Source organism: Scatophagus argus, chromosome 6 (assembly GCF_020382885.2).
Source record: "Scatophagus argus isolate fScaArg1 chromosome 6, fScaArg1.pri, whole genome shotgun sequence".
Taxonomy (NCBI): Eukaryota; Metazoa; Chordata; class Actinopteri; family Scatophagidae; genus Scatophagus; species Scatophagus argus.
Window position 1 is genome coordinate 26,904,121 of NC_058498.1, and position 16,663 is coordinate 26,920,783.

At 35.9% G+C, this 16,663-nt stretch overlaps 1 long non-coding RNA gene across 1 annotated transcript; it reads left to right on the forward strand.

Moving 5' to 3' along the window:
* Positions 1–887: 887 nt before the first annotated feature.
* On the forward strand, positions 888–4,130 carry LOC124060934. Its single transcript, XR_006843657.1, has 3 exons — positions 888–1,003; positions 2,003–2,063; positions 4,044–4,130. It is a non-coding gene; the product is annotated as an uncharacterized LOC124060934 (long non-coding RNA).
* Positions 4,131–16,663: the final 12,533 nt, after the last annotated feature.

Consider the following 16,663-nt stretch of genomic DNA (forward strand, 5'->3'; position numbering starts at 1 on the left):
TATTCACTCAAAACAGGCCAGGAAGTACTTGCTGCGTGATGAGGTAGAGTTTGACGGAAACAGAAGTGAAAACCATGGTTTCTATCTAATTCAGTCACATTTGACGAATGTTAAGCCAAAAACTTGATTGTGCACAATTAGGTGAGACTACTGCACTCAAAATACTGAAACTGAAATTTGCTCACTGAAAAGAGGTTTTAAAATGCTTCTTGTGAGATCAGCTGGAATTTGAGAGAAACAGAGGTCAAACCATGTTTTCTAGACAGATGATGAGTTTCAGCATTTTAAGTACACTTTTTCACACAGAACTGTGTCAAGTTTTAGGCTTAGATTGAGTCAAATGTGACTTAAATAGACACAAAACATGGTTCGACTTCTTCTTTCTCTTAAGCTAAGTTTAAACAATATGTGGTTGCTATATTGTTGAATTACTCTTAAGCAGGTTATTATAACGTTGAAGCTAGTAAAGGTGTAAAAAAGTAAAGGTTACTTACAATATAGCCCACTTGCAGTTAGCACGTGAATTTCAGACCATGAATCATTTTATCCTTCACTTCTCAAAATGTTGCGTTCTCGTTCATGCATATATCCATCCATCCATCCATCCATCCTCACCTCTTGTCGGTCGTGGTAGCTGAAAGCTAAGCAGGGAATTCAAAGATCCTTTTATCTCCTAACGTTTTCCTCCTCTTCTGACTTGAACGTACTAGACATTAAAAAAAAGTTGGCAAAGGTTTGTTTATAAATATTGCAGGCTGGTAGCTACATCAAAGAGTGTTGCAAGTTTTTATTCAATAGCGTGTTGCTTTGAAATAGCAGCTGCAACAAGTTCGACTGAGTGCATTGGGCATGATCAGAGTAATGTCCCACTGCATGGGAACACAAGTGCAGAATAGCCTAAAACGTCAAGTTTTGAAGATATATTTTATTCTTTTTAACAAGGAGCTGCGAAACTGCAGAGAATATGGGAGAAGGAACGAGATGAAGAGAAAGCAAACCAAAGGTATGTATAGACTAATTATGCCATAAATATTGTCAAGACAAACTTTCCATTGCGAGCGTTGCTTCGGTCAGTATTAGTAGTAGTAGTGGCGAGGCTCTCCTACATATTTGACCATGAGATGGAGAAAGTCGCTGCTGAAGAATCTGCGATCTTGAGAAATTGTTATCAGTTTACCGCTCTCTTTCGTGATGAATTTAAATGAGTAGTGAATGTAATATAACTTTTGGTATCGGACAAACCAGGTTTAGTTAAAAAAAATAACTGTGCTATTGTTTCATGTGATTCGAATAAATGTCCATTCCGACACTTCAAAAGACTGTGTACGGCCGCTGGTATACGTGATCACATTCTTTCGGTGACTACACAAGATAGAAAGAGGAAACGCAGATACAAGTACAGTATTTCTGTAAATGCTGACACAAAACATGGTTTGAATTCTTTTTCTCTCAAGCTGAGTGTGAACAATATTGTTATATTGCTGAATTACAGTTATTGTCAAGCAGGTTATCATAACGTTGAAGCTAGTAAAGGTGTAGTCACTTACAGTATAGCGCACTTGCGATGAGCACGTGAATTTCATACCAGGAATCATCTTATCCTCAGTTCTCAAAATATTACGTCCTCATTTTTGCCTTTATCCGTCCATCCATTCTCACTTTTTGTCGGGCGTTGTGGCAGAAAGCAAAGCAGGGAATTCAAAGATCCTTTTACCTTATAATGTTTTCCTCCTCCTCCGAGTTGAACGTGCTAGACATAATAAAAGAAGTTGGCAGAGGTTTGTTTATAAATATTGCGAGCCTGGTAGCGAAATCAAAGAGTGTCGCAAGTTTTTATTCAATAGCGTGTTGCTTTGAAATAGCAGCTGCAACGGTCAGAAAGGATAAAGTTCGACTGAGTGCAATGGGCATGATCAGAGGGCTGTCCCACAGTATGAGAATACAGGTGCAGAATAGCCTAAAACGTCAAGTTTTGCAGCTATCTTTTCTTCTTTTTAACAAGGAGCTGCGAAACTGCAGAGACAGCGGAAGAAGGAACGAGATGAAGAGAAAGCTAACCAGAGGTATGTGTAGCCTAATTATGCCATAAATATTGTCAAGACAAACTTTCTATTCATGCATATCGCATCTAGCTAACGTTGCCGTCTTTTTCCCTGGCCATTCCATTTCAGCTTCATCCAAGTCATTCCCCACTGTCATGATTGTTATTCAGTAAGTTTAATAGTCGAAAATATGGGGTCAATTAAACTTTCCATAGCAAGCGTTGCTTCAGTCCCGTTCACAGTATGAAGAGTTAGGCTCTCCTACATATTTCACTATGAGATGGAGGAAGCCGCTGCTGATGAACCTGCGATCTTGAGAATTTGTTATTATCAGTTTACCTCTCTCTTTCGTGATGAATTAAAATGAGTAAATGATGTAATATAACTTTTGGTGTAGGGCAAACCAGGTTTAGTTAAAAAAATATCTATGTGATATTGTTCCATGTGATTCGAATAAATGTCCAGTCAGACACTTCAAAAGACTGTGTACGGCCGCTTGTATACGCGATCGCATTCTTTCGGTGGCAACAGTAGATAGGAAGAGGAAATGCAAATACGAGTACCTGAAATTTTTAAGTACAGCATTTCTGTAAATGCTGACACAAAACATGGTTTGACTTCTTTTTCTCTCAGGCTAAGTTTGAACAATATATGATTGCTATATTGTTGAATTACAGTTATTATTAAGCAGGTTATTATAATGTTGAAGCTAGTAAAGGTGTAGTTACTCACAATATAGCCCACTTGCGGTTAGCACGTGAATTTCACACCAAGAATCTTATTCTCAGTTCTCAAAAGATTACGTCCTCATTTGCATTTATTCATCCATCCATCCTCACCTCTTGTCGGGCGTTGTGGCAGAAAGGTCCTCTTATCTCATAACGTTTTCCTCCTCCTCCGAGTTGAACGTGCTAGACATAATAAAAGAAGTTGGCAGAGGTTTGTTTATAAATATTGCGAGCCTGGTAGTGAAATCAAAGAGTGTCGCAAGTTTTTATTCAATAGCGTGTTGCTTTGAAATAGCAGCTGCAACGGCCAGAAGGGATAAAGTTCGACTGAGTGCAATGGGCATGATCAGAGGGCTTCCCATTGGGACAGTATGGGAATACAGGTGCAGAATAGCCTAAAAAGTTTTGAAGCTATCTTTTCTTCTTTTTAACAAGGAGCTGAGAAACTGCAGAGGCAGCGGAAGAAGGAACGAGATGAAGAGAAAGCTAACCAGAGTACTTCGGTCCCGTTGACAGGATCAGTAGTAGTAGTAGTAGCGAGGTTCTCCTACATATTTTACCATGAGATGGAGGAAGTCGCTGCTGATGAATCTGCATCCTCTTGTGAACTTGTTATTATCAGTTTACCTCTCTCTTTTGTGATGAATTAAAATGAATAATGAATGTAATATAACTTTTGGTGTATGACAAACCAGGTTTAGTTAAAAAAATAACTATGTGACATTATTTAATGTGATTCACATAAATGTCCAGTCAGACACTTCGAATGTGTATGGCCGCTTGTATACGCGATCGCATTCTTTCGGTCACTACAGAAGATAGGAAGAGGAAATGCAAAGTGCAGCATTTCTGTAAATGTACAGTTGCTCTGCATTACAGCTGCAATAAAATTAAACACACAAACTGATTAATGTAGCCCCTACAATAAAAATACTACTGCTGATAATGAATGAATATCAGTGAAATCAGCATAGTAATCATTGTATATTGTGCATGAATATTTCTAAAAAAAATGTTCTAAATATAGTTATCACTGTCTGACTAAAGGTGGATTTGTTTTTAACTGAAGAGGGCGACATCAAAGAGTGTCTCAAGTCAGCGGGCTGCTTTGAACTGCAGCTGCAGCAGCATCCATAGGGGAAATAGGTGTAGGAGAGTAATGGGCATGAGCAGAGCATGTTCCCAAAGTAGGGTAAAATAGGTGCAGAAAGCCTAAAAAGTCAAGTTTGGAAAGATATAAAGATATCTTTCCTTCTTTTTTATTAATTATAAGGAGCTGTGGAGAAGTTGCTGTGAAAGCCAAAGAAGGAACTGGATGAACACAAAGCAGACGTGAGGTATGCATAATTATGTCATTATTGTTGTCGAGACAAGCTAGCTATTTAAGCATTGCTTGCATCTAGCTAACTGGCCTATCTTTCTCCTTGGCCATTTCACTTTGCCTTCATCAAAGTCATCCCATTTCCCCACTGATGTCTGCCTCAGACCAAGTCATGATTGTTATGCATCAAGTTTAATCATCTAATATATGGGGTTGATTAAACTTTCCATCATGAGTATTGCTTCAGTTGGGTTCACAGTATGAACAGGTAGGCTCAGTTAAGTAAGTTAGCAAGAAAGCAGCTGTTGATGAATCTGCAATGTGGTAATAACATGTTATTATTATCATTATTATTATTATTATTATTAGAACAAAAACTATTGAATATTATAAAAAGCATTTTAAATGCCCAGCCAGATGCTTCAAAAGTGTGAAACTGATGGGCATTCAAGTTTTTGATAATGTCGGTGAGACTGACCATGAATTGAGTAATTGAATGTAGAACAAAAGGAATCCAGTGAACAAAAGATAAGATCAGCCTTTATAAGTCCGCTTTGGGGAAATTGAAATTGCCACAGCAGCACAAGCATAGCAAAATAAAGGTGCAGGGAGGTCAAGTAAAAAGACATACAATTAACAAAATACCGGGATATTTCACACTCCCTTTTGAATGAAACTATTAAAAGCACACAATATACCCTGATATATACACAAAATATCACAATTTGTAAATAGTTAGCAGGAAAAAGAAATTGCTGTACTGCACTAGAAGATGGGGGATTATTACGCAGTGGTTTTGCAGCCTGGCACTGCACAGCCAAGTGACTCAACTGAAAAAATAATCAAAATTACTTTTAGAAATGCACTGATTTATGTAGACATTAAATACTTTATGGTTTCATGGGTTTTTAAAGGCTACAGGCTATTTGGTCACTTTGGCATTATCTCAGTGAGATATTATTACCTGTGTCAGTGTAATTAACTTCAAGACATATTTAGCAATGTCTTTCATGTTTAGAAATGCTCTGATTTATGTACATATGAAGTAAGGGAAGGTTTTGCTTGTGTTTACTGTAATATTAATACGGGAACCAGTACTTTTCAACTTTGACCTCATCTTACAAAATAATTTTGAAAGTACTTAATGTAAAATAGGTTTGACATGTGTTTATTGTGAAGTTTAGCAGCTACACACACTACTTGTTCATTTTGGCCTTATCTCAGCGAGAGAACACTGTTTTTGCAAATCTGACTGCAGTTCACTTCTAAACAAGTTTACAGACTGCTTTCTTCATCAGACACATGCAGAATTGAGAAAATAGCAAGTTCTTAATGGTTTGATGTGTTTATTGTGAAGTTTAGCAGCTACACACACTACTTTGGCCTTATCTCAGCGAGAGAAGGCTGTTTTTGTAAATCTGACTGTAGTTCAAATTGAATCATGTTTGCAAAGTACTTTCTTCATCAGACATATGCAGAATTGAGAAAATAGCAAGTTCTTAATGGTTTGATGTGTTTATTGAGAAGTTTAGCAGCTACACACACTACTTGTTCATTTTGGCCTTATCTCAGCGAGAGAAGGCTGTTTTTGTAAATCTGACTGTAGTTCACTTCTAAACAAGTTTACAGACTGCTTTCTTCATCAGACATATGCAGGATTGAGAAAGTAGCAAGTTCTTAATGGTTTGATGTGTTTATTGTGAAGTTTAGCAGCTACACACACTACTTGTTCATTTTGGCCTTATCTCAGCGAGAGAACGCTGTTTTTGTAAATCTGACTGCAGTTCACTTCTAAACAAGTTTACAGACTGCTTTCTTCATCAGACATATGCAGGATTGAGAAAATAGCAAGTTCTTAATGGTTTGATGTGTTTATTGTGAAGTTTAGCAGCTACACACACTACTTGTTCATTTTGGCCTTATCTCAGCGAGAGAACGCTGTTTTTGTAAATCTGACTATAATTCAGTTGGAAACATGGTTACAGACTGCTTTCTTCATCAGACATATGCAGAATTGAGAAAATAGCAAGTTCTTAATGGATTGATGTGTTTATTGTGAAGTTTAGCAGCTACACACACTACTTGTTCATTTTGGCCTTATCTCAGCGAGAGAACGCTGTTTTTGTAAATCTGACTATAATTCACTTCTAAACATGGTTACAGACTGCTTTCTTCATCAGACATATGTAGAATTGAGAAAATATGACGTAGTTAATGCTTTGATGTGTTTATTGTGAAGTTTAGCAGCTACACACACTACTTGTTCATTTTGGCCTTATCTCAGCGAGAGAACGCTGTTTTTGTAAATCTGACTATAATTCAGTTGGAAACATGGTTACAGACTGCTTTCTTCATCAGACATATGCAGGATTGAGAAAATAGCAAGTTCTTAATGGTTTGATGTGTTTATTGTGAAGTTTAGCAGCTACACACACTACTTGTTCATTTTGGCCTTATCTCAGCGAGAGAACGCTGTTTTTGTAAATCTGGCTGCAGTTCACTTCTAAACATGGTTACAGACTGCTTTCTTCATCAGACATATGCAGGATTGAGAAAATATGACGTAGTTAATGGTTTGATGTGTTTATTGTGAAGTTTAGCAGCTACACACACTACTTGTTCATTTTGGCCTTATCTCAGCGAGAGAACGCTGTTTTTGTAAATCTGGCTGCAGTTCACTTCTAAACATGGTTACAGACTGCTTTCTTCATCAGACATATGCAGAATAGAGACAATATGACGTAGTTAATGGTTTGATGTGTTTATTGTGAAGTTTAGCAGCTACACACACTACTTGTTCATTTTGGCCTTATCTCAGCGAGAGAACGCTGTTTTTGTAAATCTGACTATAATTCAGTTGGAAACATGGTTACAGACTGCTTTCTTCATCAGACATATGCAGGATTGAGAAAATAGCAAGTTCTTAATGGTTTGATGTGTTTATTGTGAAGTTTAGCAGCTACACACACTACTTGTTCATTTTGGCCTTATCTCAGCGAGAGAGCGCTGTTTTTGTAAATCTGGCTGCAGTTCACTTCTAAACATGGTTACAGACTGCTTTCTTCATCAGACATATGCAGGATTGAGAAAATAGCAAGTTCTTAATGCTTTGATGTGTTTATTGTGAAGTTTAGCAGCTACACACACTACTTGTTCATTTTGGCCTTATCTCAGCGAGAGAACGCTGTTTTTGTAAATCTGACTATAATTCACTTCTAAACATGGTTACAGACTGCTTTCTTCATCAGACATATGCAGGATTGAGAAAATAGCAAGTTCTCAATGCTTTGATGTGTTTATTGTGAAGTTTAGCAGCTACACACACTACTTGTTCATTTTGGCCTTATCTCAGCGAGAGAACGCTGTTTTTGTAAATCTGGCTGCAGTTCACTTCTAAACATGGTTACAGACTGCTTTCTTCATCAGACATATGCAGGATTGAGAAAATAGCAAGTTCTTAATGGTTTGATGTGTTTATTGTGAAGTTTAGCAGCTACACACACTACTTGTTCATTTTGGCCTTATCTCAGCGAGAGAACGCTGTTTTTGTAAATCTGGCTGCAGTTCACTTCTAAACATGGTTACAGACTGCTTTCTTCATCAGACATATGCAGGATTGAGAAAATAGCAAGTTCTTAATGGTTTGATGTGTTTATTGTGAAGTTTAGCAGCTACACACACTACTTGTTCATTTTGGCCTTATCTCAGCGAGAGAACGCTGTTTTTGTAAATCTGACTATAATTCAGTTGGAAACATGGTTACAGACTGCTTTCTTCATCAGACATATGCAGGATTGAGAAAATGGCAAAAAAATGCTTTTTTTAAAAAAATTTAAAAAAATTTTTTTTTTAAATTTTTTTAAAATTTTTAAAATTTTAAAATTTTTAAAAAAAATTTTTTAAAAAATGCTTTTTTTTTATTGTGAAGTTTAGCAGCTACACACACTACTTGTTCATTTTGGCCTTATCTCAGCGAGAGAACGCTGTTTTTATAAATCTGACTATAATTCACTTCTAAACATGGTTACAGACTGCTTTCTTCATCAGACATATGTAGAATTGAGAAAATATGACGTAGTTAATGCTTTGATGTGTTTATTGTGAAGTTTAGCAGCTACACACACTACTTGTTCATTTTGGCCTTATCTCAGCGAGAGAACGCTGTTTTTGTAAATCTGACTATAATTCAGTTGGAAACATGGTTACAGACTGCTTTCTTCATCAGACATATGCAGGATTGAGAAAATAGCAAGTTCTTAATGGTTTGATGTGTTTATTGTGAAGTTTAGCAGCTACACACACTACTTGTTCATTTTGGCCTTATCTCAGCGAGAGAACGCTGTTTTTGTAAATCTGGCTGCAGTTCACTTCTAAACATGGTTACAGACTGCTTTCTTCATCAGACATATGTAGAATTGAGAAAATATGACGTAGTTAATGGTTTGATGTGTTTATTGTGAAGTTTAGCAGCTACACACACTACTTGTTCATTTTGGCCTTATCTCAGCGAGAGAACGCTGTTTTTGTAAATCTGGCTGCAGTTCACTTCTAAACATGGTTACAGACTGCTTTCTTCATCAGACATATGCAGAATAGAGACAATATGACGTAGTTAATGGTTTGATGTGTTTATTGTGAAGTTTAGCAGCTACACACACTACTTGTTCATTTTGGCCTTATCTCAGCGAGAGAACGCTGTTTTTGTAAATCTGACTATAATTCACTTCTAAACATGGTTACAGACTGCTTTCTTCATCAGACATATGTAGAATTGAGAAAATATGACGTAGTTAATGCTTTGATGTGTTTATTGTGAAGTTTAGCAGCTACACACACTACTTGTTCATTTTGGCCTTATCTCAGCGAGAGAACGCTGTTTTTGTAAATCTGACTATAATTCAGTTGGAAACATGGTTACAGACTGCTTTCTTCATCAGACATATGCAGGATTGAGAAAATAGCAAGTTCTTAATGGTTTGATGTGTTTATTGTGAAGTTTAGCAGCTACACACACTACTTGTTCATTTTGGCCTTATCTCAGCGAGAGAACGCTGTTTTTGTAAATCTGGCTGCAGTTCACTTCTAAACATGGTTACAGACTGCTTTCTTCATCAGACATATGTAGGATTGAGAAAATATGACGTAGTTAATGGTTTGATGTGTTTATTGTGAAGTTTAGCAGCTACACACACTACTTGTTCATTTTGGCCTTATCTCAGCGAGAGAACGCTGTTTTTGTAAATCTGGCTGCAGTTCACTTCTAAACATGGTTACAGACTGCTTTCTTCATCAGACATATGCAGAATAGAGACAATATGACGTAGTTAATGGTTTGATGTGTTTATTGTGAAGTTTAGCAGCTACACACACTACTTGTTCATTTTGGCCTTATCTCAGCGAGAGAACGCTGTTTTTGTAAATCTGACTATAATTCAGTTGGAAACATGGTTACAGACTGCTTTCTTCATCAGACATATGCAGGATTGAGAAAATAGCAAGTTCTTAATGGTTTGAAGTGTTTATTGTGAAGTTTAGCAGCTACACACACTACTTGTTCATTTTGGCCTTATCTCAGCGAGAGAACGCTGTTTTTGTAAATCTGGCTGCAGTTCACTTCTAAACATGGTTACAGACTGCTTTCTTCATCAGACATATGCAGGATTGAGAAAATAGCAAGTTCTTAATGCTTTGATGTGTTTATTGTGAAGTTTAGCAGCTACACACACTACTTGTTCATTTTGGCCTTATCTCAGCGAGAGAACGCTGTTTTTGTAAATCTGACTATAATTCACTTCTAAACATGGTTACAGACTGCTTTCTTCATCAGACATATGCAGGATTGAGAAAATAGCAAGTTCTCAATGCTTTGATGTGTTTATTGTGAAGTTTAGCAGCTAGACACACTACTTGTTCATTTTGGCCTTATCTCAGCGAGAGAACGCTGTTTTTGTAAATCTGGCTGCAGTTCACTTCTAAACATGGTTACAGACTGCTTTCTTCATCAGACATATGCAGGATTGAGAAAATAGCAAGTTCTTAATGGTTTGATGTGTTTATTGTGAAGTTTAGCAGCTACACACACTACTTGTTCATTTTGGCCTTATCTCAGCGAGAGAACGCTGTTTTTGTAAATCTGGCTGCAGTTCACTTCTAAACATGGTTACAGACTGCTTTCTTCATCAGACATATGCAGGATTGAGAAAATAGCAAGTTCTTAATGGTTTGATGTGTTTATTGTGAAGTTTAGCAGCTACACACACTACTTGTTCATTTTGGCCTTATCTCAGCGAGAGAACGCTGTTTTTGTAAATCTGACTATAATTCACTTCTAAACATGGTTACAGACTGCTTTCTTCATCAGACATATGCAGGATTGAGAAAATGGCAAAAAAATGTTTTTAAAAAAATTAAAAAAAAAAAAATTTTTAAATTTTTTTTTAAATTTTTAAAATTTTAAATTTTTTTTAAATTTTTTTTTAAAAAATGCTTTTTTTTATTGTGAAGTTTAGCAGCTACACACACTACTTGTTCATTTTGGCCTTATCTCAGCGAGAGAACGCTGTTTTTGTAAATCTGGCTGCAGTTCACTTCTAAACATGGTTACAGACTGCTTTCTTCATCAGACATATGCAGGATTGAGAAAATATGACGGAGTTAATGCTTTGATGTGTTTATTGTGAAGTTTAGCAGCTACACACACTACTTGTTCATTTTGGCCTTATCTCAGTGAGAGAACGCTGTTTTTGTAAATCTGACTATAATTCACTTCTAAACATGGTTACAGACTGCTTTCTTCATCAGACATATGCAGAATTGAGAAAATAGCAAGTTCTTAATGGTTTGATGTGTTTATTGAGAAGTTTAGCAGCTACACACACTACTTGTTCATTTTGGCCTTATCTCAGCGAGAGAAGGCTGTTTTTGTAAATCTGACTGTAGTTCACTTCTAAACAAGTTTACAGACTGCTTTCTTCATCAGACATATGCAGGATTGAGAAAGTAGCAAGTTCTTAATGGTTTGATGTGTTTATTGTGAAGTTTAGCAGCTACACACACTACTTGTTCATTTTGGCCTTATATCAGCGAGAGAACGCTGTTTTTGTAAATCTGACTGCAGTTCACTTCTAAACAAGTTTACAGACTGCTTTCTTCATCAGACATATGCAGGATTGAGAAAATAGCAAGTTCTTAATGGTTTGATGTGTTTATTGTGAAGTTTAGCAGCTACACACACTACTTGTTCATTTTGGCCTTATCTCAGCGAGAGAACGCTGTTTTGTAAATCTGACTATAATTCAGTTGGAAACATGGTTACAGACTGCTTTCTTCATCAGACATATGCAGAATTGAGAAAATAGCAAGTTCTTAATGGTTTGATGTGTTTATTGTGAAGTTTAGCAGCTACACACACTACTTGTTCATTTTGGCCTTATCTCAGCGAGAGAACGCTGTTTTTGTAAATCTGACTATAATTCAGTTGGAAACATGGTTACAGACTGCTTTCTTCATCAGACATATGCAGGATTGAGAAAATGGCAAAAAAATGCTTTTTTTAAAAAAATTTAAAAAATTTTTTTTTTAAATTTTTTTAAAATTTTTAAAATTTTAAAATTTTTTAAAAAAAATTTTTAAAAAATGCTTTTTTTTTTATTGTGAAGTTTAGCAGCTACACACACTACTTGTTCATTTTGGCCTTATCTCAGCGAGAGAACGCTGTTTTTATAAATCTGACTATAATTCACTTCTAAACATGGTTACAGACTGCTTTCTTCATCAGACATATGTAGAATTGAGAAAATATGACGTAGTTAATGCTTTGATGTGTTTATTGTGAAGTTTAGCAGCTACACACACTACTTGTTCATTTTGGCCTTATCTCAGCGAGAGAACGCTGTTTTTGTAAATCTGACTATAATTCAGTTGGAAACATGGTTACAGACTGCTTTCTTCATCAGACATATGCAGGATTGAGAAAATAGCAAGTTCTTAATGGTTTGATGTGTTTATTGTGAAGTTTAGCAGCTACACACACTACTTGTTCATTTTGGCCTTATCTCAGCGAGAGAACGCTGTTTTTGTAAATCTGGCTGCAGTTCACTTCTAAACATGGTTACAGACTGCTTTCTTCATCAGACATATGCAGGATTGAGAAAATAGCAAGTTCTTAATGCTTTGATGTGTTTATTGTGAAGTTTAGCAGCTACACACACTACTTGTTCATTTTGGCCTTATCTCAGCGAGAGAACGCTGTTTTTGTAAATCTGACTATAATTCACTTCTAAACATGGTTACAGACTGCTTTCTTCATCAGACATATGCAGGATTGAGAAAATAGCAAGTTCTCAATGCTTTGATGTGTTTATTGTGAAGTTTAGCAGCTAGACACACTACTTGTTCATTTTGGCCTTATCTCAGCGAGGAGAACGCTGTTTTTGTAAATCTGGCTGCAGTTCACTTCTAAACATGGTTACAGACTGCTTTCTTCATCAGACATATGCAGGATTGAGAAAATAGCAAGTTCTTAATGGTTTGATGTGTTTATTGTGAAGTTTAGCAGCTACACACACTACTTGTTCATTTTGGCCTTATCTCAGTGAGAGAACGCTGTTTTTGTAAATCTGGCTGCAGTTCACTTCTAAACATGGTTACAGACTGCTTTCTTCATCAGACATATGCAGGATTGGGAAAATAGCAAGTTCTTAATGGTTTGATGTGTTTATTGTGAAGTTTAGCAGCTACACACACTACTTGTTCATTTTGGCCTTATCTCAGCGAGAGAACGCTGTTTTTGTAAATCTGACTATAATTCACTTCTAAACATGGTTACAGACTGCTTTCTTCATCAGACATATGCAGGATTGAGAAAATGGCAAAAAAATGTTTTTAAAAAAATTAAAAAAAAAAAATTTTAAATTTTTTTTTTAAATTTTTAAAATTTTAAAATTTTTTTAAACTTTTTTTTAAAAAATGCTTTTTTTTTATTGTGAAGTTTAGCAGCTACACACACTACTTGTTCATTTTGGCCTTATCTCAGCGAGAGAACGCTGTTTTTGTAAATCTGGCTGCAGTTCACTTCTAAACATGGTTACAGACTGCTTTCTTCATCAGACATATGCAGGATTGAGAAAATATGACGGAGTTAATGCTTTGATGTGTTTATTGTGAAGTTTAGCAGCTACACACACTACTTGTTCATTTTGGCCTTATCTCAGTGAGAGAACGCTGTTTTTGTAAATCTGACTATAATTCACTTCTAAACATGGTTACAGACTGCTTTCTTCATCAGACATATGCAGAATTGAGAAAATAGCAAGTTCTTAATGGTTTGATGTGTTTATTGAGAAGTTTAGCAGCTACACACACTACTTGTTCATTTTGGCCTTATCTCAGCGAGAGAAGGCTGTTTTTGTAAATCTGACTGTAGTTCACTTCTAAACAAGTTTACAGACTGCTTTCTTCATCAGACATATGCAGGATTGAGAAAGTAGCAAGTTCTTAATGGTTTGATGTGTTTATTGTGAAGTTTAGCAGCTACACACACTACTTGTTCATTTTGGCCTTATCTCAGCGAGAGAACGCTGTTTTTGTAAATCTGACTGCAGTTCACTTCTAAACAAGTTTACAGACTGCTTTTTTCATCAGACATATGCAGGATTGAGAAAATAGCAAGTTCTTTAATGGTTTGATGTGTTTATTGTGAAGTTTAGCAGCTACACACACTACTTGTTCATTTTGGCCTTATCTCAGCGAGAGAACGCTGTTTTTGTAAATCTGACTATAATTCAGTTGGAAACATGGTTACAGACTGCTTTCTTCATCAGACATATGCAGAATTGAGAAAATAGCAAGTTCTTAATGGTTTGATGTGTTTATTGTGAAGTTTAGCAGCTACACACACTACTTGTTCATTTTGGCCTTATCTCAGCGAGAGAACGCTGTTTTTGTAAATCTGACTATAATTCAGTTGGAAACATGGTTACAGACTGCTTTCTTCATCAGACATATGCAGGATTGAGAAAATGGCAAAAAAATGCTTTTTTTAAAAAAATTTAAAAAAAATTTTTTTTTAAATTTTTTTAAAATTTTTAAAATTTTAAAATTTTTAAAAAAAATTTTTTAAAAAATGCTTTTTTTTTATTGTGAAGTTTAGCAGCTACACACACTACTTGTTCATTTTGGCCTTATCTCAGCGAGAGAACGCTGTTTTTATAAATCTGACTATAATTCACTTCTAAACATGGTTACAGACTGCTTTCTTCATCAGACATATGTAGAATTGAGAAAATATGACGTAGTTAATGCTTTGATGTGTTTATTGTGAAGTTTAGCAGCTACACACACTACTTGTTCATTTTGGCCTTATCTCAGCGAGAGAACGCTGTTTTTGTAAATCTGACTATAATTCAGTTGGAAACATGGTTACAGACTGCTTTCTTCATCAGACATATGCAGGATTGAGAAAATAGCAAGTTCTTAATGGTTTGATGTGTTTATTGTGAAGTTTAGCAGCTACACACACTACTTGTTCATTTTGGCCTTATCTCAGCGAGAGAACGCTGTTTTTGTAAATCTGGCTGCAGTTCACTTCTAAACATGGTTACAGACTGCTTTCTTCATCAGACATATGTAGAATTGAGAAAATATGACGTAGTTAATGGTTTGATGTGTTTATTGTGAAGTTTAGCAGCTACACACACTACTTGTTCATTTTGGCCTTATCTCAGCGAGAGAACGCTGTTTTTGTAAATCTGGCTGCAGTTCACTTCTAAACATGGTTACAGACTGCTTTCTTCATCAGACATATGCAGAATAGAGACAATATGACGTAGTTAATGGTTTGATGTGTTTATTGTGAAGTTAGCAGCTACACACACTACTTGTTCATTTTGGCCTTATCTCAGCGAGAGAACGCTGTTTTGTAAATCTGACTATAATTCAGTTGGAAACATGGTTTACAGACTGCTTTCTTCATCAGACATATGCAGGATTGAGAAAATAGCAAGTTCTTAATGGTTTGATGTGTTTATTGTGAAGTTTAGCAGCTACACACACTACTTGTTCATTTGGCCTTATCTCAGCGAGAGAACGCTGTTTTTGTAAATCTGGCTGCAGTTCACTTCTAAACATGGTTACAGACTGCTTTCTTCATCAGACATATGCAGGATTGAGAAAATAGCAAGTTCTTAATGCTTTGATGTGTTTATTGTGAAGTTTAGCAGCTACACACACTACTTGTTCATTTTGGCCTTATCTCAGCGAGAACGCTGTTTTTGTAAATCTGACTATAATTCACTTCTAAACATGGTTACAGACTGCTTTCTTCATCAGACATATGCAGGATTGAGAAAATAGCAAGTTCAATGCTTTGATGTGTTTATTGTGAAGTTTAGCAGCTAGACACACTACTTGTTCATTTTGGCCTTATCTCAGCGAGAGAACGCTGTTTTTGTAAATCTGACTGCAGTTCACTTCTAAACATGGTTACAGACTGCTTTCTTCATCAGACATATGCAGGATTGAGAAAATAGCAAGTTCTTAATGGTTTGATGTGTTTATTGTGAAGTTTAGCAGCTACACACACTACTTGTTCATTTTGGCCTTATCTCAGCGAGAGAACGCTGTTTTTGTAAATCTGACTGCAGTTCACTTCTAAACATGGTTACAGACTGCTTTCTTCATCAGACATATGCAGGATTGAGAAAATAGCAAGTTAATGCTTTGATGTGTTTATTGTGAAGTTTAGCAGCTACACACACTACTTGTTCATTTTGGCCTTATCTCAGCGAGAGAACGCTGTTTTTGTAAATCTGACTATAATTCACTTCTAAACATGGTTACAGACTGCTTTCTTCATCAGACATATGCAGGATTGAGAAAATGGCAAAAATGCTTTTTTAAAAAAATTAAAAAAAAAAAATTTAAATTTTTTTTTTAATTTTTTAAATTTTTAAATTTTAAATTTTTTTTAAATTTTTTTTAAAAAATGCTTTTTTTATTGTGAAGTTTAGCAGCTACACACACTACTTGTTCATTTTGGCCTTATCTCAGCGAGAGAACGCTGTTTTTGTAAATCTGACTGCAGTTCACTTCTAAACATGGTTACAGACTGCTTTCTTCATCAGACATATGCAGGATTGAGAAAATAGCAAGTTCTTAATGGTTTGATGTGTTTATTGTGAAGTTTAGCAGCTACACACACTACTTGTTCATTTTGGCCTTATCTCAGCGAGAGAACGCTGTTTTTGTAAATCTGACTAGTTCACTTCTAAACATGGTTACAGACTGCTTTCTTCATCAGACATATGCAGGATTGAGAAAATAGCAAGTTCTTAATGGTTTGATGTGTTTATTGTGAAGTTTAGCAGCTACACACACTACTTTTTCATTTTGGCCTTATCTCAGCGAGAGAACGCTGTTTTTGTAAATCTGACTGCAGTTCACTTCTAAACATGGTTACAGACTGCTTTCTTCATCAGACATATGCAGGATTGAGAAAATAGCAAGTTCTTAATGGTTTGATGTGTTTATTGTGAAGTTTAGCAGCTACACACACTACTTGTTCATTTTGGCCT